A 27893-nucleotide genomic window follows, 5' to 3' on the forward strand; every position below is an offset into this window, starting at 1 on the left:
TATTAACCTCATAGAAGGATGCAACTCGGGTAATAGCACGCCCTGGCCTTATCTTGTCAATTACTTTTCTAACAAAACCGTCTCCAAGTTTCCCTTTTCTCTGTGTTTCCACCCCGCCTCGCCACATGGGGAGGAATTACCTCCCAGACGCACGTGCTGGCTGCTCAGAGGAGGAGGAATCAAAGCGCAGTTGGGCTCTGCCCTGCCTTCTTCATGAAGCGAGCTCTGCTCACAGAGAAAGCGCCCCCCGGTTCAAAGCCCTCCTGCCTTACTCACGTGAGTAACTACACTAGCTCCATGGAAGTAAAAACTTCCAGGCCTGGATTAATTTATCCCGGGGTGGGGGTCAGACATAGGGCCTGCAGGCCAGATGCATCCCAGGCTGAAGTTTTAGGGTACATCAACGCCTCCTTGGCAGCGACGGGGAGGTGGAACTCAACACGCAAGGGGCGCAGATGCCTCAGTGTGGCACTGGGCATGTGCCAATGAGCTGGATGGGCCCCATGGTCTGGGCATGGGTCAACTGCCCCATTCCTCCAAGGGCACTCAGGCAGCGCACAGAGGACTGGCACTGCCTCATTCTGCTTGTTTCAAGGTAAGGCCTGTGCTCCCCCACGCCCTGCAGCCCCAGCGGGAGCCGATGCCCTCGGCCTGTCCTCTGGAGCGTGCAGCACTGACAGACGTGTTAGCAGCCTCACTTGTATTCACGGCGCGCAACCAGCTGCATGCTGCACCAGTGCACTGGGGTGCTGAAGCTCTCCGGAGCCTACTGCGTGCACTGCGGCAGCACAGACCTTCAGAGAAGCCAGCCCCTGGTAGCACAGGGCAAGCACTGAACATAATATATCAGTGTCTGGAGCATGACTCCCTTTCTCCTGGGCTGGCGGCTGTGTTCTGACTAGCCTTTCTTCTCTCAAGTTCCTCCCAGTTAACACACGAGCCAGAGGCAAGAGTCAAGCTCCCAGCAGGAGAATCACGTAACAGCCCTTGAATCAAAGAAGCCCAGAGCTCTGCTTGGGGAGACAGGGTTTTTGGAAGGGGGAGCTAAGAGGTTCTGGAAATGCTGTGGGTCCCACGTCCTTGGCATCTCACCTGGGCAACCTGCTCTGTGATGGGCCAGCTCCCAAGTAGGTGCCAGACAACTCTTGAAATCAGTGGGCATATTCTCTATTGCTCTCCATCTTGGGCAATGTGATGCAAGTGCTGCCTTCTGCCTTCTGCCTTGCCAGTTGGTACGGGTATAAATGACAGCGCAAGGTCCAGCACAGTGAGGACTCTGTCCCAGTGCAGCTCCACCAAGCCACAGAGGTTGAGCATCCTCCGAGCTATTCCCCTTCCTCTACAGCTTCCACCCTTGCCAGCACAACTGTGCCTGGGAGTCCCTAACCCAGGACACGGTGCCCCCGGCCATCTCCATGAGCCAAGGGGCACCGCTGAAACTTAGCTAAAGTGTGTTTTGTTCTCTGACATGAACTGCACGGCAGCAGACACAGCTGTGTGATGCTGGAGGGATCGTGTACTTACAGAGCCCCTGGCACAGCAACATGTGCCACCTACAGAATTACTCATTGGCTCCTTGTGGCTGGGAACACGTCAGTCCAAACCTTGGAAGTACAGTGCGTACGAAGCTCTCCCCAGCTTGCATGTGGCAGCAAGCATGGCTTGCTTTGTCACCGTCAGGAGCAATGGCACCTAGCACTTCGCTGGCACCTCACCATAGAGGATCTCGGTGACTAAGCAGGAGTGGACTGGATATCCTGGTACCCCTGGCTCCAGGGACCAGCATGACTCCCAGTTTCACTTGGAGGAGCAGAAGCCTGATCTTCCAGCATGACTAGCTGCTGGGAGCTCAGCTGCCCCTATTTTGGTGCCTGGAGAGTCTGGATCTGTTCAGCAAGGGGGGTTGGCTCATAAAAGGCCATCCAGGGAGCCTGCTTCAGAGGTGGCAGGAGGGTGCAGGTGCTCTGTCCCATGGTCTAACCTCTAAACTGCGCGTGCCTACCAGTCCCTAAACCTGGGACGTGATCAGCCATGGCAAGCTGCTCACATTCCCAGATCCTGAGGCACGAGTCTCTGGCAGCTGCCAAAAGCAAAGTCCTCCACCACTTGGCTGCTTCTTCTTACAGCCCCGGCACTCAGAAATGTGCCCAGGGCTTACAGCACCTGCAGCCCCCACAGCTGCCAGACGTCCACGCTGCTCCTAACAGTTCAGCCCACGGGCCGTCCGCTAGGAGCTGCTGCTTGTGACTGCCCCAGCTCTCACCCCAGGTCTGAGCTGGGCACGGAAGTGGTGAGTCCAGCTCCATAGTCCACGTGCACTGATGTCCCACCTGCTAGTCCAGGAGAGAGCACGAGCCACCTGGAGAACAACAGGCAGGAGCTCTGATGGCTCAGCCTCTGGCTGGGAGAACAGCCGGACAGTAATTCAGAGCCCTTGGAAATGGGGGAATGGTCTGGGCAGGGCTGCCCTCGGTAGTATGTGCTGGAGGGTCGCTGGGAGCTGAGCGGGGGATGAAGGAGCCTCCTTCCTTGGGCAGATCTTCCCCTGGCCTCACGGAGCAGAAAGAGCAGGGCAGGCAGAGCAGGGCTGAGGGCAAGTGGGACTGGACCCAGAGCTCTGGCCCTTGCATAGGTCACCCCAGGAAGCCAAGATCGAGTGCTGGCAGCACCCCAGGAGGGAGTGGGAACACCAGAGGGCACCTCACCTGTTGCTGTCTCTTAGGCCTCCTCCGTCACAAGGGTGGCATTTACTGCATGGTCCTTGTGTAGGTGGTGCTAAAGGTGCAGCTGCTGGTCCAGAGAGCTGAATGCAAAGAAGACAATGATGGGCAGGCAGTGTTGCCAAAGTCATGCCAAAAAGGCTTCTCCTTGAGGTCTCTGTCTCTGGGCATCAGGTTCCTGGACAACAAGGCAAGATTCCCCCTGTGAGCACCTGTCTCCTTCCTCCTCCTCCTCCTTATGGCACACATGGGCGGAAGGAATGGCTGTTGCCTGATGTGGCCTTGGCTGCTGTCGCTCCCACATCTGATGCCACTTCCACGGGGCTGCACAGCTTTAAGGGGAGAGCTCAGATCAGAGGAAGCCAGGGGTTGCCGGGCTTGGCTCCTCTCTGGTGGCGCTTAGCCTGGGTCATTAAATGAACTGGAGACAAACTGCCCCCACTCCCCACCTCACAGGCTGGGAGGAGGAAGGCAGAGCTCTGCTCCAGGGACCAGGCCTTCCCACAGGGAGGTGCAGGCTGGATTGGACTCACCTGTCTACCTACCCTGCCTCTTGGAGTTTCTAACATACCCATCACCACAGCAGGCAGGCACCAGAGTCAGGGAGAAATCATGGCACGGGTTACAGAAAGAAGATGCATTGCTCAAGCTGGCAAAGGAAGGGCTGGGGAAGGAAAGTTAGCAAGACAAAGGAGAGAGACAGAGAAAGCTGGGGAAGAGAGAGAAGGATCGTATGAAGCAGCAGAAGAGATGAGTGAAATAGCAAACGGGAGAGATGGAGGAAGAGACGACAAAGAGAAAGGGCAGGGGGGAGAAGGAGGAAAGGGGAGAAAGCAGCAGGTGGGGAGGGAGCACGTACCTGACTGCACAGATTGCCCCTCCATTCAGACCCCCCCCCAGCATGACGAAGCCTGAGGGGACAATGCAAGCCAAAGGGACCTCTGGCTCCTCAACCCCCTGTTCAGCATCTCTGGCTCCATCCTGCAGACCACAAACACAGGGCCATTGTTAGAAATGAAGTGTGTTGCTGTGTGCTCTCCAGTCCCTTCCTCCCAACAGTTCGCCATCTGGGAAACCCACCCCCGACCCAGTCCAGGCTACCCCGTCCCTCGCTTCCATGCAGTGGGTGCTATTAGCTCTCCACTACCTGCTGAGTCCTTTGCACTGCAGCTCCACACAGACTCTGGGGCATGTTCGGGGACCCGTAGAGGCTTTCTGCTCATGTTGGAGCTGAGAAAAGAGGCCCTGGGCCTGTGAGTAAGGGAGGCTGGAGGAGGTCGGGAGGGTCTTCCCAGGTGGGGAAAAGCAATTCAGAGTGATTGGCAAGCATCTGAAGACTTCCAGTGCCCTGCAGACAAAGCACCCCAACCAGCCTAGGTTGGAGATGCCCCCAGGAGGGCTGGGACCAAATGCTGCCTATGAGTGAATGATCCTGAGATCATGTTGGCTTGACTCTGCAAGGAAGCCTGTTAGGAGGGCCCTAGCAGCACCGCCGGGCTGTGGGCATGGAGCTGGGGGAGGGAGCCCATGGATGGGGGTCTGGTTGCAGACAGGCTCCAGTTCCTGGCAGGCTCCCAAGGTTATTCAGGGGACAGGGATGGTTCCTGATGCATTCAGTGGGGAGGGGGCTTGGGGCCAGGGTTTGAAAAGAGCCTTTGCTGCCACACAGAAGGGCTCCCTTGTGTGTGCCGGGAGAGCACAGGCAGCTCAGAGGAGCTTTTGTGAAGGGGCTCAGAGGCAGCAGCTCATGGCGGCCAATGGGCATAGTCCTGTACTTCCCAGCACGCAGGGAAGGGAAGGGTTAACTCTGCCCTGGCCACCTCTGTTGCCCCCTCAAGTCCAGCTCCGTGGGGGCCCGTGAACTCTGCTACTTGCAGCTGCTTGGATGGGTCTGTGGGGTCTCGCTCTAGTCTTCAGCATGGCTGATGAGCAGCTAGAGGGAAAGGAGTCAGTTCAGGGCTGAGATGGGGTGAGTTGGCTCGGTCTCAGCCTTGCCCCCAGGCTACATGCATCTCAGCCACTAGCACAGCCAGCGCTAACCTCATGCCAGCTGCTACGGAGGAGCGAAGAGATGCTGAGCAATGAGATGGAACTGGTCTGACACCGCTGGAGCCAACCCCAGGCCGGGGGCGGGGGAAGGCAGCAGTGGGACAGGCTGGCTGCGGGTCACTCCTACACTGACCCCACTCGTGGATAGCAGGGGCACCCGTCTCTTGGGCTCCCCATGACTCCTCTCACCAGCCATTTATCTCCCCCTGCCCCCCCCCACTGCTCTTTAAAGAAAAGGTACAGATCTCTTAGGCACTTGCTCCCCTCCCCCCTACGCCGCCGCACAGAGATGCCAGCCAGCTGCTCCCTGCTGCACAGCTCCGTGGCACAATCGCTCCTTTACCCCTCTTAAATTATTGCCTAATGATCTGGAAATCCACCTGTAACAGGATTACTCTGAGCACACAGCATGCCCAAGCTGTCAGCACTGCCCCACCATGGCACATGAGCCTGGAGAGACAGAGGGACAGGAAAAGCAGGGGGGGATACCTCCAGTGCCAAGTGACAGATGGGCTATTCCTGCCCCTTGAAGGTGCCCAGCTGCCACAACGAGGGACATCAAATAAGAATCAGAAAACAAAACCCCCAGAAAAGAGAGAAAACGGCTGGTGGGAAAAAGAAAAGTGGTGCTAGGATGTGTAATATTCAGCAAACAGTGGGCACTCCTCAGCTACGTACTGTTCCCCCTCCAGGATGACGGGAAACTCAGCCCTCATCCCCTTCACATTTCTGTGCAGCCATCCAGTTCCAATACTCCTGCCATTGCCATTGCCAAAGACTCAACGGTCCATCCTCACGTGGGGCCGTGAGGCCAGTAGCCTCATCAGAGAGGCAAGAAGGGGTCATGGATCCATGGCCAAGCCCCTTGCCTCATCTCCAGCCCTGGCCATGAGCTCACATTAGGAAAGCAGCTGTTCACTGCCTGCTGGCCACTCACTCCCCTCCATCCCTTGGTACCTGCCACACAGCAACTCCGCAAGGCGCCACGTTTCTACATGTGGAGGTCTGCTGTCGTCACTCGGGACCTCAGGTACCAGGGCTGAGGGCACAGATGCTGCTCTAAGAACTGGTGTCTGGGCCTTGGCACATGTCCGCAGACAGACAGGGACAGGCTGGGTGTGTGCCTGTGGGTGGAATAGGAGCCAGGCCCATGCACCAGTCCCCGGTGTAGCTGCCCTGATGCAGCCCTTACAGGAACGTGATGTCCCTCTGAAGGTCAAATCACAAGACCTGCCTTTCTCTAAGGTGAGCTTCTACCCAGCACCATGGGCCAATTCACGCCAGGTGCAACTGCCACAGACTCGTGCCTGTTGTTGTTGGGGTGCGCGCTTGGCCCCAGGCAGCACCGGGCACCTAGAAACCCCCCCTTGCATGCTCCTTGCCAGCACCATGAGCCAGTGGCCAGCAGGTGGCGGCAGCAGGAACCGCATCCAACTAATAACAGTGATAATGGGAGAATATCCATAAATCATGAAGGGGAACTCAGCAGCCGTGACCTTTCGCCACTTCCTGCCTCGAGGCTGACCAGTGGTCTTCCTCAAGAAGCTGGGCTGCTGCCTGCTGTTGTCCAGCCAGGGAGCATGCATGGTTTGGGGCAGGTGGGGTCCTTTGGGGGGAGGACATGGGAGCAGAGGTAGGGGCAAGACAAGGCAGTGAATGGGGATGGTGCCAAGAGAAGCAAGGTGGGTTTGGCCAGACTGGTCTATGTGGGTGGAGGGCAGGCTGGCGAGGCCCCACAGCCCTTCCTTTGGGTCCCTCATTTTGCACAAGGAGTTGGAGGTCCTCTAGAAGCTGGACCAGCATGTGGACAGGCAGTGGAGGAAACCTCTAGAGACTTCTTGGGTGAGGCTACAGCAAGCCAAGCAACCCTCCCCCAGACATAGCCCAGGACAAATGCATGCAGAGGCCCAGCTGGGCTGTCTGGAAATGGGAAAGGACAGTTTAGAGCTGGGCTGCCTCTGCTGGGGTGTGCTCCCAGCCTGCAGATGGGAAACCAGGAGGGGCCCCTGGGCCCGACTTCCACCCCATATGTGTGTGCTGCACCCGCTCTGAGCCATGGGGGCAGGGAGGCAGAAAGGAGCCCCCTGTTCAGTGGGGATGGTTTCTGCAGTGTTTCCCTCTCTGGAGCTAGACTGACACCGTGCTGCAATGGGCTCTTGAATGAACTGACTTCAGAGCAGGGCTTGGCAGCTCACAAGTCCATCTAAAGAAAGAAGGAAGAGAAGGACAGGGGAGTGCTGCCCTGCCAGGAGAGAGATGAAGTCATGTCCAAGTCCCAGACCAGACCCCACCTCCAACCCCACTTGGATTCCAGATGTGCACAGCTGTGGGCGAGCCATCCCATGCTAGGAAGGTGCACGGGGGAAGGAAGAAAAGAGGGAAGGACATGGACAGTCCAAGGCAGGAACAGTGGTTTCTCACTGCCCTATAAATACTCCCCCAATTTTCATCACCATCCCCCCTGCTCAGCCTCCTGCCCCTTCATCTTTCCTGGTTCATGGGACCTGAAGTTCTTTATATTCAGAAAGAAAAGTGCTCATGTTCTTGCCCTCCTGTGGGGTTCAGGCATCACCTCCCTTTAAGGAGACAAAATGACTTGGGTCTGACAAGCGAGATGAGTCTGGGGCTCTCAGCCCAGATCCTGATGTTCAGGGGTCACCCGCTTCAGCAGAGGCCACAAAGCAGGGCCGCTCCTGAACCCCCACATCTGAGCATCTCAGCACAGTGGCAGCCAGCAATGCGGGGAAATTTGCCCTGCTGCCCACCCACCCCTGCCCAGGGGGTGAAACCATCAAGGAGGCTGACACACGCAGCAGCAAGAAGCTTGCCTGTTCACGGCACAGGGGCTGGAGCTGTGGTATGAACCCACCTCGGAAGCCAAGGGCTTCCCCACCCCCCTTTCTCCTCCAAGGTCTTGGACCTGCTTTCTCACAGCAGGATGCAGCAACATGTGCATTCAGCAAAGCCAGAAGCCACTCAGCACCACACGCTCCCTGCACCCGCGGGTGTCCCCGGGGAGCGCCTGGGAGAACACGCGCCAAGTGGCAGATGTGCCGTCCTGCTGCCTGATACGCGGCTCAGAGCGTGAACGTTGCCTAAGAACCAGGCTAGAACAGGCCTGCGGGAGCAGGCGGCAGGAGATGGGGAGGCTGCGCATGAGGACGCTCCTTCCCCAGCCTGAACCATCAGTACTGCAAGGTCGCGGTTTGGCCCACTCAGACCCTGAGGTCTCCCTAGGTGCACCTGTGGCAGAGGCTGGGCCGGGGCAGGCTCCTCTCCAAGGCAGGTGGAGGAATCCAGTCCAGTCCTCCCTCGAAAGGGCAGCCAGGCCAGAGTGCTTGAGCCCTCCCTGGCTGCCCCAGCCACCACTGTGTCGTCGCAGAGCAGGACCATGGACAGTGCAGGGAGCAGTGGCCTGGGCCCTGCAGCGGAGACCAAGGGCTCTGCCCAGCTGGGGCCTGCCCTGACCGGGGCAGGAAGCTGCAGCGCCAGGAGGAAGCACCCTGTGGGCAATGGCCCACCCCACCCGCAAGGGGCCTGGTTCCTCAGACCCCGCCAGGGGCTCCACGTCTACCCGCTGCCCTGTTGCTGCACTTCCAGCCCTAACACTGGGCCCGCTCCCAGCTGTCCGAGCCTGCAGGATGTGCACACGACCGGACCCCAGCAGGTCTCATCCAAGTCGGTCCTATCCTGTGCCTCTGAGCGCATCCTGCTGGCTGCCTTTTTGCCCCTGGAGCTCACAGGGGCAGCCTGCATGCCAGTGGCTCAGCCTCGTGCTTGTCTCAGAGGTGCCCAGGCCAGGCGAGGCAGCTGGACAAGGCTTCTGCTCTGCCCTATTCCTGCAGGCCTAGGCAAGACCAGTGGAGGATGGCTTAGCTCTTGGGCTGGCAGCCATGTGCATTCTCCCTCTGATCTAGGGCACGAAGATGTGTCATGGGACACTGCCCCTGCAGACTGCCCGGCCCCTGGCATGCAGGCCAACAGCCCTGCCACTTCCTAGGACCTGCCCCCTGGACCCTCCATGCTGTGCAAAGTAGCTAAGCACCAAAGCAGTTCTTGTTCATGTGCTCTTACAGCATTTGCTTGTTCCCAATCCCCACCTCTGGCCCCTGCCAGGATCATGTGGCCTAGAAACCAAATGCCACATGAACACACATGAGCAGGGTGCAGAAGGGACCAGCCTAGAGCAGCGCTGCCTTCTCCATTTCATCTCTTCCCCCCCATATCTGCCACTGAGTCTGCTCGGGACCATCCACGCTGCCCACAGGGGAAGCACGGGAAGGTCATGTGGCAGCTGATAACATGCCCATTTCAGCTGCCAAGTGCCATTAAGGCCAGCCAACAAGGGGCCCAGGCAAATGGCACATGGCTACCCAGCCAGCAAGCTGCACACACACATACACAGGCACTGCAGCTGCCAGAGAGATCAAACACACATAGGGTCAAGGGGGCAACCCAAGAGCTGCTTCTCCCAACACACCACCCCTGCTACTGCTGCAGAAGTGTCCTTCGAGCAGGCGGTAGCACAGCAGTAGCGGGGGGAGGAATTTCCACCTAGGAAACCTCTGCTCTGTGCCATGGTCCAGGTAGGGATCAGCTTGGGTAATCCCAGAGGCTGTGGCACCAGCTCTGACCTGCAAGTCCCTCATGGAACCACAGCCGGCACGGCGTGGACACCAGTCAAGGGAGCCTGCCTCTGGCCATGTGTCTCCTGTGCCAGGCCCATAGAAGCACCAATCCAGAGTCATGCCTGTTTGAGTTCACACAAGACCAAATCACAGTCCTGAGCCATGGCAAAGACTTGCCTGGGCAGCTAGTCCTTCCAGCTGGCCCTGGGCTTGGCCAGGAATGGGGCTTCCAAGCACCCCCTGGCACCACCAGAGTCTTTCTCCCTTAGGGTCTTATAGGCTACGACTCCCTTATGTTTCAGGGCCCAAACTCAGCACTTCTTGGCTGCTGGATTCCAAGTACTGTGCCACTGCAATCACCAGAGTCAGTCAGCAGTTATGCCAGCATCACGCTGGAGTCCCTGCTCCAACGAAGAACCCACAGCGCTGACTTCCCTGCCACAAGCCACAGCTGGATTTGGCCCGGCACACAGTGCTTCCGCCCCCCAGGTGTTAATCAGCAGCACATTCAGCTGCGTGATTGGAGGCTTGAGAAGAAAGATGATTAGGCAGCAAGTCAGCCGGTGTGCGGGCTGGAGCAGGGAGTGATTGCACATGTGTGCAATCAGCCTGCAGCGTGCACGGGGGAGCAGAGGACCTGCCATCAGGAAGGGACTCAGCAAAGCAGAGCCACCCCCAACTGCTCAGAGAGCCCCCGTGGTGGGGAGTGTGGCTGGACCCCAGATACCATTGAGCTTTCCTGATGGAGTGTCCCACACCTGAGACATCACCTACCCTTCCTCAGCCCCAGGGGAGGACCCCTAGGGCACCCCTGAGTGAGAAGAGGCCTGACCTACCAATGCAGATTGGCTCCGAATACAATGTGGCATGTTGACAAACCCCCAGCCCTTGCGTGTCACCAGCCGCCTGCAGACAGGACAGCCCCTTCTCATGTCCGGGCCAGGTGAGCCGCCCTGTAGCTTGAAGGCCTTTCTCCACAAAGCAGGGGCAGGCTCTGGCAGCAGCTTGAGCACCATGCAGGCACTGCCACCCCTGCATCCCCTCAAACACGATCTGGAGCTCTCTGCTTGTTCACCATGAAATCCATAGTCCAGTAGTGCTCAGATGCTCCAGCTAGGACCCAGACTTTATCATCACAGGTGCTGTATGGACAGACCCAGTCTGCCCGTGCCCCAGACACCTAATGAGACAGACAGCTGGACAAAGAGGGGCACAGGAAAGTATTGGCATCCTTATTTGGCAGTTGGAAAACTCAAGCCCAGAAAGGTGAAGTCACTTGCCTCAGTCCCCCGGTCGCCCCTGGTACCACTGCTGGGAAGCACAGGCTGAGTGAGGACCATTTCCAATAGACAAGTTCTCGATTGAACAGCGTGCCAGCTCTGGGCAGTGGTGGCTTCAGCGCCCAGCACAGCACAGCCCCGATTCCTGACTAGGTTGCTGTGATCCAGGTGAGAAATGAGTCCCCGCTCCCTCCAAATACACAGCTGAAACCACAGGCATCTCATCAGCATTTCCTCTGCCCCAAGTGCTTTCCATCCTCATCTCTCAGAGGAGTAGGCCCCACATGCAAAGCTCAGCATCTGTAGGGAGACTCCAGGAAACCTGGTTTCCAGACTAACCATTCTGCAGCCACAGGTCCAGTGCGGGTAGCCCTCCATCTGGACCCCGGCCACTCAGGGATGCTTCCCTAGGCACAATTTAACTAGAGTCATCTGGAACAAAGCCGCCTTGGCAGGAGCTGAGGAACAAGACCAGCTTGGGAAGAAGAGCTGAGAAGGTCCTGTCCAGCAGTGCACATATGGACTACTCCAGTGCATATGTGGCCTGTCCCCTTGATCCATGGGTTCTCAGCCTGGGGTCATGAACCAGTGAGTGTCAGACATGGGACCAGACCCAGAACCAGAGGTGGGAGCAAGCAGAGAGATGAGCTCAAGGCTGGAATGGGAGGCAAGGCAGAAGTTTGGCGTGCGGCCGCCCAAGGTCTGGAGGAGACACTTTGAGCAGGCAGCAGGGCACGGCTTTTATGGCTGGCTCCGAGGAAGGCCCATGGCCACAGAGAAGCAGGGCTTCCTGCAGGGTGCGGTGTAGCCCAGACCTGCTGCAGGCACGAGAGGTTGGAAGACAGCACCCTGGTATGAGGTGGGCTGCATCTGATGTGCGAAGAGCCATCAGACTGCAGCCCCTCTCCGCATTAATAATAACCCAGGCAGCATGACAGCCCAGCTCTGAACCAATGAATTCATTACCAGGCCGGCTTTTACACAGCACTTACTGGGCGACGGCAGAATGGATACAGGCGCTTAATAGTAAGCACTACTAATCGGTCTCTATTAGCTCTTCCGTGGAGAATGGCCTCCTTGGGTCTCTCTCCCCCCCTCGCCCTGTCACCCTCCCATCTCTTGGCTGTGATGGGGAAGAGCACAGAAAGCAGCCCTCCACCCTCACAAGGGTCTTCTGCCTGGATCCCACAGGAACGCACCCCCAGTGCTGAAGTTGCGGCTCTGGATCAGATTTGCCACTGATGGGCTTTTGCTCCAAGATGCAGCCCCTGACATGGGTCAGGTGCCAATGCTCTAGGGAGAAGGCAGCCCAGGGCAGTTGGGCAGTGTTACCCATGCAAGTCTGGGGCTGGGGTAAAGACCCCCCATCTGCCCACTCTGGCTCTCAGTGTGTGCCCTGGAGCGTGACAATTCGCGTACCCCCATCTTAGCGTGTATTACCACAGCCGTGATTGCCCATGAAGCCATCTGCTGCTCCTGGCATCTCATCGTGCCCCCCCTTCCTCCATCTCAGGATGAGTCTCCAGCATGTTGCTAATGCTGCCTGGTGACATTTCCTTCCCAGGATCCCAGTTATTTATAGTCTTCTCGACCTTTTCCCAATTTCCCTCTTCTTCTTGCCTCTGCTACAGCCCCAGCTCCAGAAACCCCCAAGTCCAGGCAACCCCACCATGTCCATGATGCCCAGTCATGGACCGGGCACTAGGTCCCCCCAACAGCACAAAGGGCATAAAACCTCATTGAGCCTGAGAGATGCAGCTTGGAGCTGAATGCTTGCCTTCCTGCTCTTCAGCAACCCAGCTGGGCTATAATTCTTGCTGGGGAGCATCAAACAGGTCTTTGCATTGAAGCCCTAAAAGCCAGAGCTTTGGGAAGCAGTCGCTGTTTGCTGCGTGGGTGGAAATTTCCAGGGAGTTGGGATGAAGAAGGAAGCGGGGGGGGCTGAGAAGGACTTGGAGCATTGCAGCTGGTTTCTTTGGTTCTGGTTTGTATGGCTGCAGTGAAACGCCACATAGACATCCCGAGACCTCAGGTGATGTCCCCTAGGGTGATGGCATGCCTGGGCCAGAGCAGTCGTTTCTGCAGCCCTCGTACCCTGCACAATGTTGGCTCTGGGCTGCAAAACCCTGCTCAGCTGGGGGCTCCCTGTCCCTACAGGCACAGCTGAGAGGAGGAAAGGTGACCTCGTACTGACAGTCCCACTTTGGGAAGGAAGGTCTCACCCCCATGGGCAACCCGGGCATCCGGACTCCTGAGTTCTTTCCCCAGCACTGCCACAGAATCACTTGGGGTAAATCACATCCCCTGTTGGTGCCTCAGTTTCCCCAGCTGTTGAATGTGGGGTGGGTACCATTTCCTGCCTCTCCCAGGACAGGAGGAGGAGAGGTAGCTCACACACTTCTGTGCTGCTATCTGTGCACTGGGACTAAAGCCTGGGAAGGAAACAGACCCGCTGTGCTCATCACACCTCCTGGCAAGAAGGCTAGGACTGGGTCCTTCCCAGTGCCACGTGGCATGGTGGATACTAAGGAGGACCCTGTGCTCCTCGCAGCCTGCCCATCCCCATGCACTTGCAGCATGTCACAATCCCCTGGGAAAGGCCCCTCCAAGCCCCGTCCTCCTCCTTCGCCCCGAGAGCCGGACCTGCGGCACTTCATCCTGCAGCGCAGGGAGCTGGTGTGTGCCTGCACACAGCCGGGGATGGGCGGAGACGCGGGCTTAGCCAACCCTGTCCCCACGTTAATAACTGTCCAATTGGCTGTGGACTTCATTAAGGAGCCCCTCTCACAAAACCTGGCTGCACGCCGCCTCGGCTGCTCTAATTGCTCCTCCCGCATGCCTAGTGGCGGCCCCTCCACCAAATTACAATCGATTCCTCGCTCCTCCCCAGTCGATGGCATCGACTGCTGCATCAGGGAGACAGATCCCCCTCACGGCCTTGGGAGGAGGCCATGGCCTCCCCAGGCTGTGCCCACAGATGGGGGCTTTCCACCCTCACCTCCGCAGCTGCTGCCCATGCAGCTCCCCCAGCCAGGCCTGGCTGTGCCGTGGTGCTGGAGCTGGGATGCAGTCAGGGCCTGACCCTGTACAAGAGGAGGCTGAGGGGCCATTGCTGGGAGAGGGGCTGAGACCTGAATGCCTGCCCTAGAAACACCTCCCGCCCTCCCGGTTGGTCCCACGGAGGGGAGGCAAGGAGCGGCAGGACAGAACTGGGCCCAGAGCCGTGCGGCATGGACCTCTGATGCCGCCTTCCTCCCCTCTCTTCCTGGCAGCCAGCTGAGGACATCATCCTTGCCAGCAAGTGGGGACATGGGTAGCAAGGCATGCGGGGGCCGAGCCTAGGCCAGCCCAGCCTCCCACAGCACAGGGCCAAGACTGTCCACAGGGGAATCAGCAGACAGGAGAAGGGGATCTAGGAAGAGACAAGTCAGGGCAAGAGGCTCCCTACAAACCAATGCCCGCAGGGTACTTAGCATCTCCCCTCCAGCCCTGGGTCCCCGTGCCAGGGGGCAGTGCTAGGGTGGGCAGGCGTGGGACCCGGCCCTGCCCTCTCACTGCAACTCCCAGCTCCAAAGTGCTTCAGCTACAAGGCAAAGGAGGCTTCCGGCACCTCTGGCTGGACACTCAGGACAAGCTGCGTGTTGTTGGCCTCATACCAGGGTGAGTGCTAGGGACTCCACAGGCAGCAAACGGGGAGGCACAGGAGGTATCTGTCCCATAGCTCACTCTCCCGCAGCTATGGGGGCGCAGGAGCACAGCTAGCAACAAAGCCTGGCAGGCCCAGGGGGAGCAGATCTGGAGGGCAAAGAAGGGCTGTTTCCCCATGGCTTTTCCGAAGCCTTGGTCCTCATGGACTTTGTTGTGAATCCAGCTGCTTCCCCCATCATAGTCCCACTGGTTTACCCACAGAGAGGGCAGCTACGCTACTGGAACTGGGGCAGCCGCTCACCGAAGACAAGGCCTCAGCGTAACCATGATCTCCACCTCCGTGCACCCCAGGACTCCTCCATTAAAGCTGGGGGCAATCCCTGTCCTTTCATGCTCGCTCAGTGCCTAGGCCCTAGTGCTTCGTCAGGCTCAGGAAAAACAGCTCTTCAGGATGGATCTGCCTAACGCGGACATCTGGGGTCAGGTTTCTCCCAGGACCTCAGCTGGCTCCGTGACAGCCGAGAGCACTGGAAAGGTGGCTTTGAGGTCAGTGCTAAGATGGGGGCTTGGGTTGTTTTGGAAAGCCCAGCCCTATTCAGCACTTCCAAGCTGGGCTCCTTCTGGGTCCCTGTTAACAGTGCCCTGGAGTTGCTCTTTGGCCGGCCTCAGGACTTTCCATCCAGGCACTGCAGGCAGGATCCATCTCACAACCACACACCACCATCATCTGCCTGCCTCACGATGGGGTGGGGGGCGTTAGCCCCATTTTGCAGAGGGGGCACAGGAGACGAGGCACAGGAGTGACTCAGCCAGAGTCCCACAGGGAGCCAGGAATAGAGCCCGGCAGTCCCGACTCCCAGCCATGTGCAACACCACGCTGCCTCCGAGATGCCATCTGCTGTGGCACAGCCTGACTCTCCTCCCTTCCCCCAGCCTCCCCTCTGCCTCCCTTTGTCCCCCCCACCCAGAGTGGCTCACAGAGCTCCTCCAGACAGCCTCCAGTGTTGCTCGAGGTGTGAGTTGTCACCAGCTCTTGCAGGAGAGGAGCTGACACATGGGGGATGCAGGAACTGCAGGCCGTGATGGGAGCCCAGCTACACCCTCCCAGCAGCAGCCTGTGCACCCCGGGCTCTGCAGAAACACAGGGACCCTTTCCTGTCCGCTCCCCAAAGACCCACATCCCTTCCCCCCCCAGTCTATCCCCCCTTGTAACCCAGACCCTCCATCCGTCTCTCCCTGCCCCATATCCTGACTCTGTCTCTGTTCAACACAGGTGCTGAGCCCCGGCGAGGGAGGGGCTGTCTCAGCTCCCGCAGCGGGAGGTGTGAAGACATTTCTGCGCCCGTGTTCAGAGACAGCTGCCGGTTGTTCACAGCCTGCTCCTGCGAAAGTGATGAGGCAGCAATTCCCCACGTCAGCAGCGCTCAGCATCTCTACCTGCGCCAGGTGGGCAGGGGGAGGAGCACAGGGCTCTGTGGCTGCGAGCACCGGAGCAAGGTGAGTACCCGGTCCATGGGCTCACAGCAGAGACAGAAGTGAAGCTGGGGGGGTGCCCTTGGCTGTGCTGAGGTGCCCGGAGCAAGATGCACAGAGCCCCAGGCCTGGACAGAGCTCCAGTCCACACGCCTTAGGACTCTGGGTCAAGACCTTGTCCAGGCAGATGGCAGGGGACTCCCTGTCTCATGGCACGAAGCTGCCCCATCCATGTGGTACACAAAGCCCAGTGCCGTCTCCTCAAAGGACTGCCCTTTTTCCCCATGGCAGCAGCCCCAAAGGAAGTCCCAGGAACAGAGACACCCATGTCCTCCAAAGCATCCTGTCACAGCCCTGCCCCACTGCACCCCGGCACTGCCCAGGGAGCACTTTCTCTGCAGGAAGGGGCTGCCCCTCTCCCCCCAGCTCTGCCAGCCATAGCCTGACAACCCCCCGCTGCCTCTGCCCATTCCAGGTGAACCGACACAGGAAGAGGTCTCCTGTCTACAAGCAGACATGTGCAAGTGCACCCGCACCCCTTTTCTCTTATCAACTCACTTGCAGCGTTGAGCTCTTTCCAAAAGTTCACGCAGCCCCTGGGCAAAGCCAGGGCCAGGCGCTTCCCGCCTGGGTCTGTCTGACTGGCAGAGGTTCAGAAGCAAAGGTGCCGGTGGGCCGTCACCACACCTGCCCAGCCCCCATAGCAGCATGGACAGGTTTGCTGGCTGCCGTGCTCACCTGGCACAGGCTGCAGGAGAGCTCTGTAGCGCTGGAAGCAAGGCCGTGGCTGTGATGGCAGGTGCTGCTCTTCCAGCCCTTGTCTCTGCTTGTGGAGCCAGAGGAGACTGCGCTGGAGGGAGAGGAAGGGACCATCTGGCCTCATTCTCTAGTAGAATTGTTGGGCCAGATTCCCCACTGGTGTAAACTGGCACAGCTCAGCAATGTCAAGGGACTGCTCCCATTTGCCCAGATGAGGATCAGGCCTTTCCTTTCCTGCACATGCTCTGCAGAGCTGCTACAGATGTGCAATGGGCCCAATTCTACTTTCACCAGCTCTCCAGGCCAATGCTTTGCTAGGCAGGGGAGTGCCTCCAGATTTGCACCTGCACAATGGAGCACAATTCTGGCCCAAGGCTCTGGGAGTGCCTGGTGCACTTGGCTGAGGGGAGGCAGGCAGGTTATACCAGGGCTGCAATTCCCCCACATCAGGAACTATTCATCTGCTGGGAGGGCGCGAGCGGATCCATCGGTGAAGGGATGCCAGAGGGACAGCCCTGGAGCAGAGAGCACTCAGCTGTGCTGCGGGCACTGGCAATGCCTGTCTGCAATCGTGCCTCAGCCCTGAGCTGGAGGAACTCCCCAAGCCTGAGAGGGGGCTCAGTCTCTTCCAGGACACTGCTGCAGGGCGGCAGCCCAGGCTGGGGCCCAGTCTCTGCTGAGTTTCTGCTCTGAGAGCTGGATGCATGCAGCAAAGTCCCTCCTCCACATGCCAGCAGCACCCACCTATGCAGCACCTGCTCAGTCCCGAGTCCTCTTCCGACTCACCCGTGATTGCCACACCACTGCTACCAGGGTCACGGCAGCACCTTGAGGCCCCACCACGGCCAACGGCCCACTGTGCTAGGCGCTGGACGAATACAGAGGAACAGTCCCAACCCCACAGACCTTACAGGCAAGACAAACTGACCTACCCAAGCCACCCAGCACGGTAGCAGCTCTGCAGAGGGGCTGGGCACATGAGTACGACCGATCAAGTGGATTAATGCCTTCTCGATCGACTGAGGAGGAGGATCTTGCCTGGTAGGGCTGTAAACTCTCCTTGCTCACGTGCTGTCCCTTCACATGCCCGGAGGCTGTCAGCAGCTGCAATGAACGGCAGCTCTCCAGTTGCTGGCCTACATTTACTGTACGAGCCAGCGTCTCGCTGGTTTTTATTTATAGGGCTTGCGCTGAGGGACTCTATGAGGTGAGGAGACACATCGGATCGCTGCCGTGTGATCTGTGCATGCCTGAGCTCGTTGGCTGCAAGTTGGGGAGGGCTCAGAACCGGCCACATTCCCCACCAAGGCGGAAGAGGAGCAGGAGGATGCAGGCAAGGCTTCCTGCGTGCAGGCACAGCCAGCACGGAGCAGGATCGAGGGACAGCCTGGCCCACTGCCCTTGATCGCACCCCCGCTATATGTCCAACTCCTCCGTCCTGCCTGGCTCTCCGGCCTCTCCTGTAATCCACCTAATTCCAGCTCCCCTGAAATTCCCCACACCCCGCAACAATGCTTCACACCCTTCCTCCCCCGACTTTGTGCAGTGCCCTCCAGTAGGGGACTCGTTTGCCCTTAACGGGAACCAGCTTCATCAGCCATTCTGCTTAATAATCAGGATGCTTCCTAGGGAACTGAATTAAGCTTTAATGATACTTAATAGCGAGGGCAGCTGATGAACCAGAATGAGAATTCTGCTAAACGGCGGAGCACAGAGGTGATTAAGAACAACTCGGAGGGGCGAACCCGCCGCTGGGATGCTCCAGGCCAGACAAGGCTTTCAAAGACTTTGGTCAACGTTGCTTCAAACGGCCATGCAGCCCACGGAGGCAACAGGGAGAGAGAATCTCCCAGACGAGAGAGTGCCATTTGGTGCGGGCTTTCAAAAGGAAGCAGACGCTTTTCATTTCAGCTAAAAAGGGTTTAAAAAAAAAAGGACAGAAAAAAAAAAGAAGTGTTTTCTCTAGTTGTGGGCGAGCAAAAACAAAAAGCATCATCCCCGTTTTCCCTTTTTCCCTTGAAAGGCGGAGCAGAGCTATGTGAACCGTCGGAGGCAACATAGGGGCTTGCTGCAGTAAGCGCAGCATGGGGAGCTTTGGCTCGTTGGGCAGGAGGTCAGGAGAGATCAGCAGCATTGTCCTGCTGGCCTGAGTCGCTGCTAAAGACCATGTTCTGGGCACAGAAATGAAGTCACGGGCCTGGGGCCACAAGCTTTTGCTGTGTCTGTGTAGTGCCCAACACAACGGGCCCAATCCCAGTGCTGCTTTGGGGACCAACATAGAAGTGCTCACTTCAGGTTTACCTTCTTGTCTCACAGGTCCCTTCATCCCTTCTTCCTCAGGCAGCACCCAGCAGCCTGATGCCCTCAGCACCTGCAACCTGTGCTCCTCCTAAGCCCTGTGTAGGGAGAGGGGAGCAGGAAAACAAGAGTGCCAAGCCAGCCGGCCCAGCCCCTGAACGCACACAGCCTCTTCATTGCTGACCCCAACTCCCTCTGCTCAGCCTTCCCCCTCTTCCAGGAGCCATGAAAGGGAAATCAACCCGGGTGCTGGGTTATTACAGTGAGTAACCACAGCCGACTCTGCAGCAGCGAATAATTCAATCGGTGAATGTACGAGGGATCGGTCACTAAGCCTCCACCCCAGCTGATTGCTGCGCAGATGGGCACTGCACACCAATCCCCCCAGCACTCCCCTTTGAAACTGCTGGGAGGTTTCTCAGGAAGCAGATTATACCCTTGCACTAGGAAATTACAAGGAATTTGCAGCCATTGTGTCTAATCCACAGGGGAGACATAAGAATCCTGCAAGGAGCATTTGGCTTCTGGGTACAGCAGGACTTAGAGACATGCAGAGACATTAAGATCACACAAGGGGATTAAGCCAGAAACTGGAAAGGAGGAGCATTGTGGGGAGCCAAGGGGTACAGCATGAAGAACTAGCCCAGGGGGAGCAGCATAGGCCTGGCTGGGCTTGCATCAACTGGCTCTGGATGATACTGAACTCTACCCCACAGAGAAGATAAGAGGCCTACTACTGCAGGCAGGAGGAGCTTCTTTTAGCTCAGTTGATAAGGCTTATACAGCTGAAGGCAAACTTTCATCCCAGGTCACAGGTACTTAGATGCATCACAGGCAGGGCTGTATGTAGCACAATGGATGGTGCCCAGGAGGGGGCAGGGGTGCTGTGAAGGCAGTGGGCACCTCTGGAGAGGTCTGCGTGGCAACGGATGCCCAGCTAGGAGGCGGAGGCATAGCAAAAATAGGAACAGCAGTAATGAGAGCGAGTAGCTGCAAGGAGGGAAGAGGCCAAGAGAGAACCCTCCAGTCAGCGCCAGCATCCTCCCTGCGAACCCCTGCTGACGTGTGATTTCCCTGTGCCAACAAACTGCTGCCAATACATATATCTCTCTACAGCCCTTCAGCTTCCTCCTGCAGATTGGAGTATCTTGATGAATGCACGCTCTTTCCTAAGCAGCGAGTCCCTTCTGCTCCAGTGCATAGGAATAGCCTTCTTGGCATTCAGTGGCATTAAAGCCATTTCCTGCTCAGTGTCAACTGGAAGCCACTGCCCCCTAATAACCCTTCACGTCAATTCATGCCACATGGCACCAACAATTGCCTGATCTTCCAGCTGACCGACCCGTGCAGCTTGCACGTGTGCAGAGGCACCGCCTCGCCTGGGCCACGGCAGCTGAACCCCCAGTACGCGTCTGCACAGCACCCGTGTGGCCCTGCGCCAGAGGACTGCTGTACCGAACATGAGAGTTTGCACATGCTGCTGCTGCAGCTGAGGCCTCTGGCAGCTGAAACAAGATACTGAGTTTTGCATTCGTTCCTCCGGAAAAAGAAAGGTCCCTGGGTTCTGACTTTGACAGCAGCCAATGATGGCCGCAGGCAGGCAGCCCCTCTGAGAGGCAGGCCAGAGACTGCTTCTGAAAAAAGGGATCTGGGAGAGCGCTGGTGATGAAAGTATTGCCAGGTGGTGGGAGAAGAAGCCACTGGTAGGGCCAAGATTATCAGAAATGCTCATGATCTCAGGTCTCCCCCATTTTGGGGGGCACCAGAAAGGGTCCTGATGGTCAAAAAATGGGGGCACCCACCTGCTGAAAGTCAGAGTCCCCCAAGATACCTCAGGCTGGACATCCAGAATCAGGGGCCACTTCTGGACAACCTCAGCCCCAGCCCTCAGTGCTGATCGTGACCTCAGAAAGAGGCGAACACGACTACTTGGGGTCACTAAGGTGCCATCCCTAATCTGACCAAGGAAAGGTCATGACAGCAGCATTGGGAGCCTCAACCTCCTCAAATGCCCACAACTCCCCTTCCCTGCACGCCCTCAGGCAGCCCCATCCCCACCAGGTCCTGGCTGCAGGAGGCCAGGAGCGCTGGTGGGTTCAACAAGGATACCCTGGAAGCGCCCCTCATCACTGGAGATTTGTTCTCATCATCTCTAATCCTCAGCCTCGCTGGCTAAGTCTTCCAATCTTGTTAGCTGGGTTTTTAAGGTCATATTAATCCCACCTTGATAATCTGACTTTTATTGGGTTTTACTTTTAAAGTTTCATTTCATTGGTAAGAGCAGAGGCCACCTGCCCCATTTGCACAGGCAGAGTCTTTCCCATTCTGCTTTCCTGGGTGTTTGGGGGTGAACCCAGGCTCAGGTAGCAGGACGGCCTACCTGGTCCTGGGGGTGCTGAGCCCCTCTAAGCCTCAGGGACCCAAACACAGCTACACACCCCCTCTCTGTGCCTATCACACCTCTTGGCAGCACAGCCTGGCTCTTCCGCTCAAGCTGTGGAGACTTCTGCTTTGAGCAGAAGCCCCCAGGGAGTAGCCACCACACCTGATCACTAATCAGCTGGTGATCTCCCTCACCCCTGACGCGGATCATCCTGCCACTCGGATTCATCCATGCAGGGATTTCCCCTCAGTGCTTCCTGCACAAAAGATGCTGCCAGGAGCCTCCAGGCCTCACAGCACATCTGCAAGCATCACGAGGATCTCAGCACATTAGTGAGGCCAAAGAGATCCCTGCCTTCAGCACCAAGCCGCCTCCAGGCAGGAGGGCCTTCCAGCTCACCCAGCCATTTCCCACTGCTGGGTTTGGGGAGCCGGGCGCCTGCCATAGGATGATTAGAGAGGATCCATTAGCAGCGAGTCAAAACACCTTTTCCAAACGAGCTTTGACAAGATTGTCACACAAGATGTCTCTGCATCAAGGGAACGTGCAGCCTGCTGAGCGCAATTCAACATCATTTTGACAGCTTACATTAAGGCAGCTTCAGACCCCTCCGGGAAATTACCTCCATGTTAAATCAAAGAGCTCAGGAAATGAGATGCCTCGGAGGCAGGGGAAAGATGGTCCATCTAAGGTGGTGCCACTCTCTTGGGGGCTGGGGACGGTATGGCAGGGGTGTAAGACAGGAGCCCTCGGGGGAAGATTCGCGAGCAACAGGGAATCTGGGCTCCAGGTTCCAGTGGGACGGGATGTTGGTAGGACTGGGCCATACAGTCCTTTGTTTTAGGGACCTTCTCTAGACTAGAAGGCAAGCCGTGTAGTTACAGTGTGGCTTGGGAGGTCGGAGATCAGTGTCTGTTAGTTCTTTAAGAGCACAGGGATGTGGGGCAGCCTCAGCAGTGAGGCCAGGCGGACAAAAGGTACATCCTCCTCCTCGCAGCAAAGGATGTGGGCCCCAGGGCAGACACGTGACGGAGCAGCCTGCAAGGATGCGGCTTGAATTCTTTGCCCCGCCACCACCTGTTGCACCTCCTCACCTGTGCAATCCCTAGAGCCTCCCACAGAAGGCAGTGTGCACTGATGGGGCAGTTGGCAGCAATAATCACCAGAGGCATCAGTGGTGGAGGGAATGGGGAGGATGCCGTCAGGCAGGGCGTCACTGAAGGAGCCTTGCAGAAATCACAGTGCTCCCTGACCACACAGGGCTGCTCCATCCCCAGTCCTAGGTCTAACAGACCACCCCTGTGTAATCAGAGCCACTGCACAGCCCAGCAGCTGGCTCCAGCAGCACACATCAGGACCTTCATGTGGTCTGGGCCAAGTGTCACAGTTTGCAAGTAAAGTACAGCCTTACACCCTGGTAATTTGTCCATTAATGAGAGCTAGCCTGCACCATGCAGCCCCAGAGGGGCCTTGTCTGGTACAGCTGTGCCACCTCCCAAGGCTTGCCTCTTACCCTGCCCATCCAAGACCTCCCTGTGTAATGCAGTGAAGTCGGTGCCCCCTTATTTCGCTCCCCTCTGGCCTTTGGAGAAGGCATTGCTTGTGCCCTGCTGCCTGTGACCCTCAGAGGGGACAGCCTCTTACAGCCCTAGGGCTGCCCCATGGCAGCGCTGGGGCCTGCACACGCCATGCCCCATTGCAGATCCAAACAGCATCTCTCAAAACCTGGTGGGAGCTGCCAGGACACCTGCCCAGAGGCACTGGTTTGCTGCCTCCATCTTTCCTCGTGTCATTTGGGATCCCCTATCCCACCCACAGCATGGGAGCACTGCTTGCCGACCTCCCACCCAGTAACTCACAGGGTCATGAATGAACTCAAGCCAATGAGGCAACCTCCCTGCTCCCACCTTCCCTTTGCATTCTCCATCACATGTCCCTTTTCTGCATTTCCCTGGTGCTGGCGTGCAAGCCCCCTCAGACATCGGCAGTGCATTTCCTAGCCAGCCTCCCCTGCCTGAGTCATTGCGTGGAAACTTTGAAAGCCATCAAGTGCTTCAGATCCAGCTATTAGCAGGAAGGCAGCTGCCTTTGCTCTGCTGCTCCGCAGCAGCCCTTGTATGTGCAAACAGGATGAAGTGCTTTTCAAGCCTTCTTCAGTCGCCCTCCATGTTTCCAGGGAACTTAAATCTCTCGTGGGACTTTAACTGCTCGTGGGACTTTAACAGCCGCTCTTCTCCTCTGGATGTTCAGCACATTCCACTACAGGTAAAAGTTACTCAGAGCTGTAAATCCCACACAGACTGCCCCGTTCGGGGCCTGAATTCGAAAGGATCGGCGCTGCTTGGACTTCTGCCACTGCACAACACTGCTGGTGCCCACCAGGGCCTTTTAAAGATACAGTTCCCAGCAGAGAGGGCTCAGAGCTAGACAAGTAGCTTGTAAAAGGGCATGGAGCTTCTGAATATTCATGAGGCTAATTAAGCAGCATCTAATTGGAAAATGCTAGATGCGATGGAGACCTTGGTGTCTAACATGTGCCATAATTGCTACCATCTAACAAGCAGATCTGGCACCTCCTTGGTCTGCTTCGCCACCCGAGTAATTTGGGAGCAAGCAGCAAGATGGGTGGGGGGGGAACCTAATGGGGAAGGGAAGACAGTAGGTGTCAGGCTCCTGAGGCCGGTGCCTGAGATCTCAGAGGTCTGCTGTCATGAGCAGTGGAGGGCATGTTGACAGCGCCCCGGGCCCAGCCCTGGACCAAGGCCAAGCAGCCTGATCCCTGCTGCCCCAGCACACGCTACATCTGAAGAACGAGGCACCAGGAAGCACACCCAAGAGCAGTGCAGGGGCATGGGCTCAGGGCTGCACTAAGTCAGTTATATTGCCTTACTGCAGAGGCAGCACCCACCAGCTCAAGCCACTTCCTCACTCTGTGCCTCAGTTTCCCAGTCAGTGAGATGGGGTGTTGACAGCAATGCGCGCCTGGTGGGAACCGTGGCTCAGACTGGTTGGCATTGGCAAAGCCCCACGGTCCTCACCACATGGATGCATGGAATGGAAACCAACTGGCCACATCGTAGCTCCTTTGTGGGACTGTCTGTGTGTGGGCCCCCATGGTCTCCCACCATCCAGACTTAGCAAAGGTCCAGAAGCGAGCACCAGTACAACACCACCTCCACCCCGCAGGTGCTGCCACCACTCACAAGCCTAGACAACACTACTACCTGCTCCCTCCTGGGCACTGGTGCCAGACCCCTGCAAAGTCTCCGAGTGCCTGGGGTGAAATGGGAGACCCAGCCCCTGCCTCAGCAATGCCAGTGTGCTGGAAGGTAACAGGCCTGCTACCAGCCCATGTGGCCCTGTTCTGCCTTTCCCACCCCAGAGAAAGAGTGGAAGGGGAAGGGGAGGAGAGAGATTTATTATCTATGTGCTGCTTGGAAAATAACTGGTTAGCACTGGTCGTAGGAAAGGAACAGCAAGTATAGCCAGGACAGGGGGAAGGGTCTTGTTTGGTTAATACATCCTTGGAGGCCCCTGCAGCCCAGTCAGAAAGGTGGCGCTGGCCACCCGGCACACCTGGAAAATGACAGGCACCCACCAAAGCTGCCAGTCAGCCAGCATGAACAGGCCTGGCTTCAACACCACATTGCCAAGAGTGCCCCCAAGTCAGAACCACCCCCTGACCTTCCCCTTCCCAGGCCCCCCGATCCCAGCACTGAACAACAAGCATGAGATAGCAGCAAGCAATGACATAGCCCAGTGACTTTCCAGCTGCAGGATCCCCACCCCAGCAGACAGCACCCCTGGCTGGACGTGGTCTCAGCACAGCAGGGATCCATCTGCCGACTCCCATTCAGCCTTAGGTCTCAGCTCCCGGGGTGGAGCTCTCCCAGCTGAGGTTGCAGTGCCCATCAGCTCGACCAGAGGCTGGGCTGAGCCAGGCGTGAGGCTCCCTCACATTTTAAACTGGGCAGCGGTGCGGTGCGAGAGGCCACAGGGCCAGGCTGGGTGTGCAGAGGGCACATGGCAATGGTGTTGGTCACTGAGGCTGATGCAGGGAGAGAGCTTGTGCTGAGTGGGAGCTGGACAGAGAGGCCGAAGCACCTGGTTAGAGGGGACAAGGCTGGAGGGAGGCACCAGGGGCTCCTGCTGGTTCCTCCGAAATGCAGACTCCTCACTATGGACAGTGGGAGGCTGAGCAGGGCCTGGAGCTCAAGCCACTTTCCCCCAGCAGCTGCACCACTCCCCAGCTACGGAGCCGCAGCCATAGCCGTGCCCCAGGATGCCTCCCTCCAGTCCTGCAGCCCCTCTGTCCCAATGCACCTTGGCTCCTACTACCCCAGCTCCACATCTCCTGTCAGACTCAGCTCCCAAAGCACCTGGATGCTGGCCCACAGCCATCCTTCTCTCCCTCACATCCCACCCCCGGGGAACTGCCACCTCTGCCAGCCCTTTCCAAGCAGAAACTCCTCGGCGCATATTAGCTTCGAGACAGCACGTAACTGGCATTCCCTTCTCATTACAGCCAGCAGAAAAAGGCTCTCCGAGGGTCTGGCAGCTTGTGTAACCCTGGATACGAAGGGAGAGATTAAATCCATTGATGAGAAATGGGGGCAGGGAGCAGAGGAAGGTGGAACAGAAGGAAGGAAACGGCAAACGAGCCCAAGGATCGTTGGGGAGAGGACAGTGGGGGGGTAGGAGGGAAGGGGGATCCTCCATCAGCTCAATCAGAGGTTTTGCAATTAGAACCCAGAGCAGGAAGCAAGAGCCCAGGGCTGACACCGGCCCCCTCCATGGCTGACTTTGTTTATTCCTCCTCCCCTCCATTCTTGCTGGCAGCAGCTGCAGCAGAGTCGGGCCTGCATGACATTAAGAATGATCTCCTGGCAGCTGGGGACATGACAGTGACGGATTCCTCTCTTCCGGGGCCTGTCACTTTTCCTAACCACTGTTATCATCGCAGTTAACTTGTTATCAAACACTAATGGCATATGCAGAGCCAAAAAATAAAGGCCCTGGTAGGCAGTAGGGCACGGGCAGATGAGAGGCCTGGGCACCCTGCTGGGTGAGACCTGGGGAACCAGCTACCATGAACCTGCTGGTGAAACCTGGAAAGGAAAGGGGGCTGGAGGGGTGAGGAGACTAGAGAGAGATGGACAGCTCATGGCTTGAAGCCACTGCTCCGCAGCCCGCCCCTGACAAGAGCAGTAAAGCATCTAGCGTGTCAATCTTCCGACGACAGCTCAGTGATCAAGAGAAGAGGCTGAGTTGGGGCACGCTGCTCCCCTGCTACGTGCCTCAGTTTCCACCCTTTGTGAGCTCTCCCAGGCATGGATGGCCTGTTAACTGTACAGCACCTAGCACAATGGGGTCCTGTTCTTCCCTACAGCTGCTCTAGAGGCTAGTCTCATGCCAAGAAGCTGGTGCTCTCTCTCCAATAAAGATGCCCACCCTCCATAGGTGCTGAGTATCTGCAATTCTCATACACCATCTTAGACCTATCCCAAGCCCCCTAAAGGGCCATTACGATCCCAGCTACCTCCAGGCCAGAATCCAGCTTGGCCTGAATGCCAGGTGCATCATGCATTGAGCTCCAGGTGACTGGAGAAGCTCACCCAGCTTCGGTCTCCCAGATGGGGAATGGGGCTACAGCCTTTTGCTGTCTTGTCAAGGGGATGTATCCTCCCCAGAGTAGATGGACCATGATGCCAGACATGCAGGGCGAGCTATGGGGGCTTTTGGCATCCTTTAGTGCATGCGCTGGGTGGGAGCAGGCACTGGAGGGAAGTGAAACAATGCTAATACGATTGAAAGGCAAAGCATGTGCCGTTATCCCGAGCAAAGACCAGCGTCTGAAAGGGATTGATCAGGCTCTAATGGATTCTTCCATCAACAGTGACATGGCTAAGGAGGAGAATATAGATCCACAGCTCAAGCTGCCCCACTGGCTGGGGGAGAGACAGTTACCCTACTGAGCTGGAGCTTCTCAGGAGCCAGCTTGTGCGTACACACACCCACACCCACCCACCCAACCTTTCCGTCTATAATGCCTGTGTGCTATGACACCCTGTCCTGTCTCGCTTCCTTGTAATAAGAGGACAGAGAGAACTGAGCTCTGGACAGGGCCCTGGCAGTCCTGCTGCTGTCTGAGCCTGGACAAGTCCCTTGGCCTCCCTGTGCCTCTGTTTCCCCATGTGCAAAGGGAGGATAGGATAATAGCCATGACTTCCCTTGCAAAATGCTCCGAGACCTGCTGAAAGCACCTCCATCCTGCTCCTCCCAGAGTGAACATGGGCTCTTACAAGAGCCCTGTACCACCAAGACAGGTGAGGCATTGTCATTACTGCATTATAGCAGCACCTACAAGCCCCATCCAAGGGTCCCATCATGCATCCATCACTTGAGCCACCGCAGGCAGGGCAGCATGGTCCCGTCAGCATTCCCTGGAGCAGAAGCACAGCCTGGTTGTCATGATCATTACCGACTGCCAGGCTGATCCATGCTGCCACCCTGCACCAAAGATGGGGGCTCCCTTGCACGCAGTTCTCCTTTAAGCCAAGAGAATGATACCAGGAACATTTGTGAGTGGCCTTATGCCAGCTAGGCCCCAAGGCGCTAGCTGCACAAATTCCTCTGGCTGTGAATGGAGCCCTTC

General features: G+C 57.5%; 1 long non-coding RNA gene across 3 annotated transcripts in view; it reads right to left on the reverse strand.

Moving 5' to 3' along the window:
• LOC109292214 overlaps positions 1-27893 on the reverse strand; it is a 94231-nt gene that overhangs the window by 14122 nt on the left and 52216 nt on the right. Inside the window, exon 2 of one of the 3 annotated variants that reach the window (XR_002096080.1) lies at positions 2706-2803. This is a non-coding gene — a long non-coding RNA (uncharacterized LOC109292214). Of the gene's footprint in view, positions 1-1524; positions 3172-27893 lie in introns of those variants that run through there. The other 2 variants (XR_002096078.1, XR_002096079.1) reach the window with 2 other exon arrangements.

Source organism: Gavialis gangeticus, unplaced genomic scaffold (assembly GCF_001723915.1).
Source record: "Gavialis gangeticus isolate Ggan-Ray unplaced genomic scaffold, GavGan_comp1, whole genome shotgun sequence".
NCBI classification, from domain to species: domain Eukaryota; kingdom Metazoa; phylum Chordata; order Crocodylia; family Gavialidae; genus Gavialis; species Gavialis gangeticus.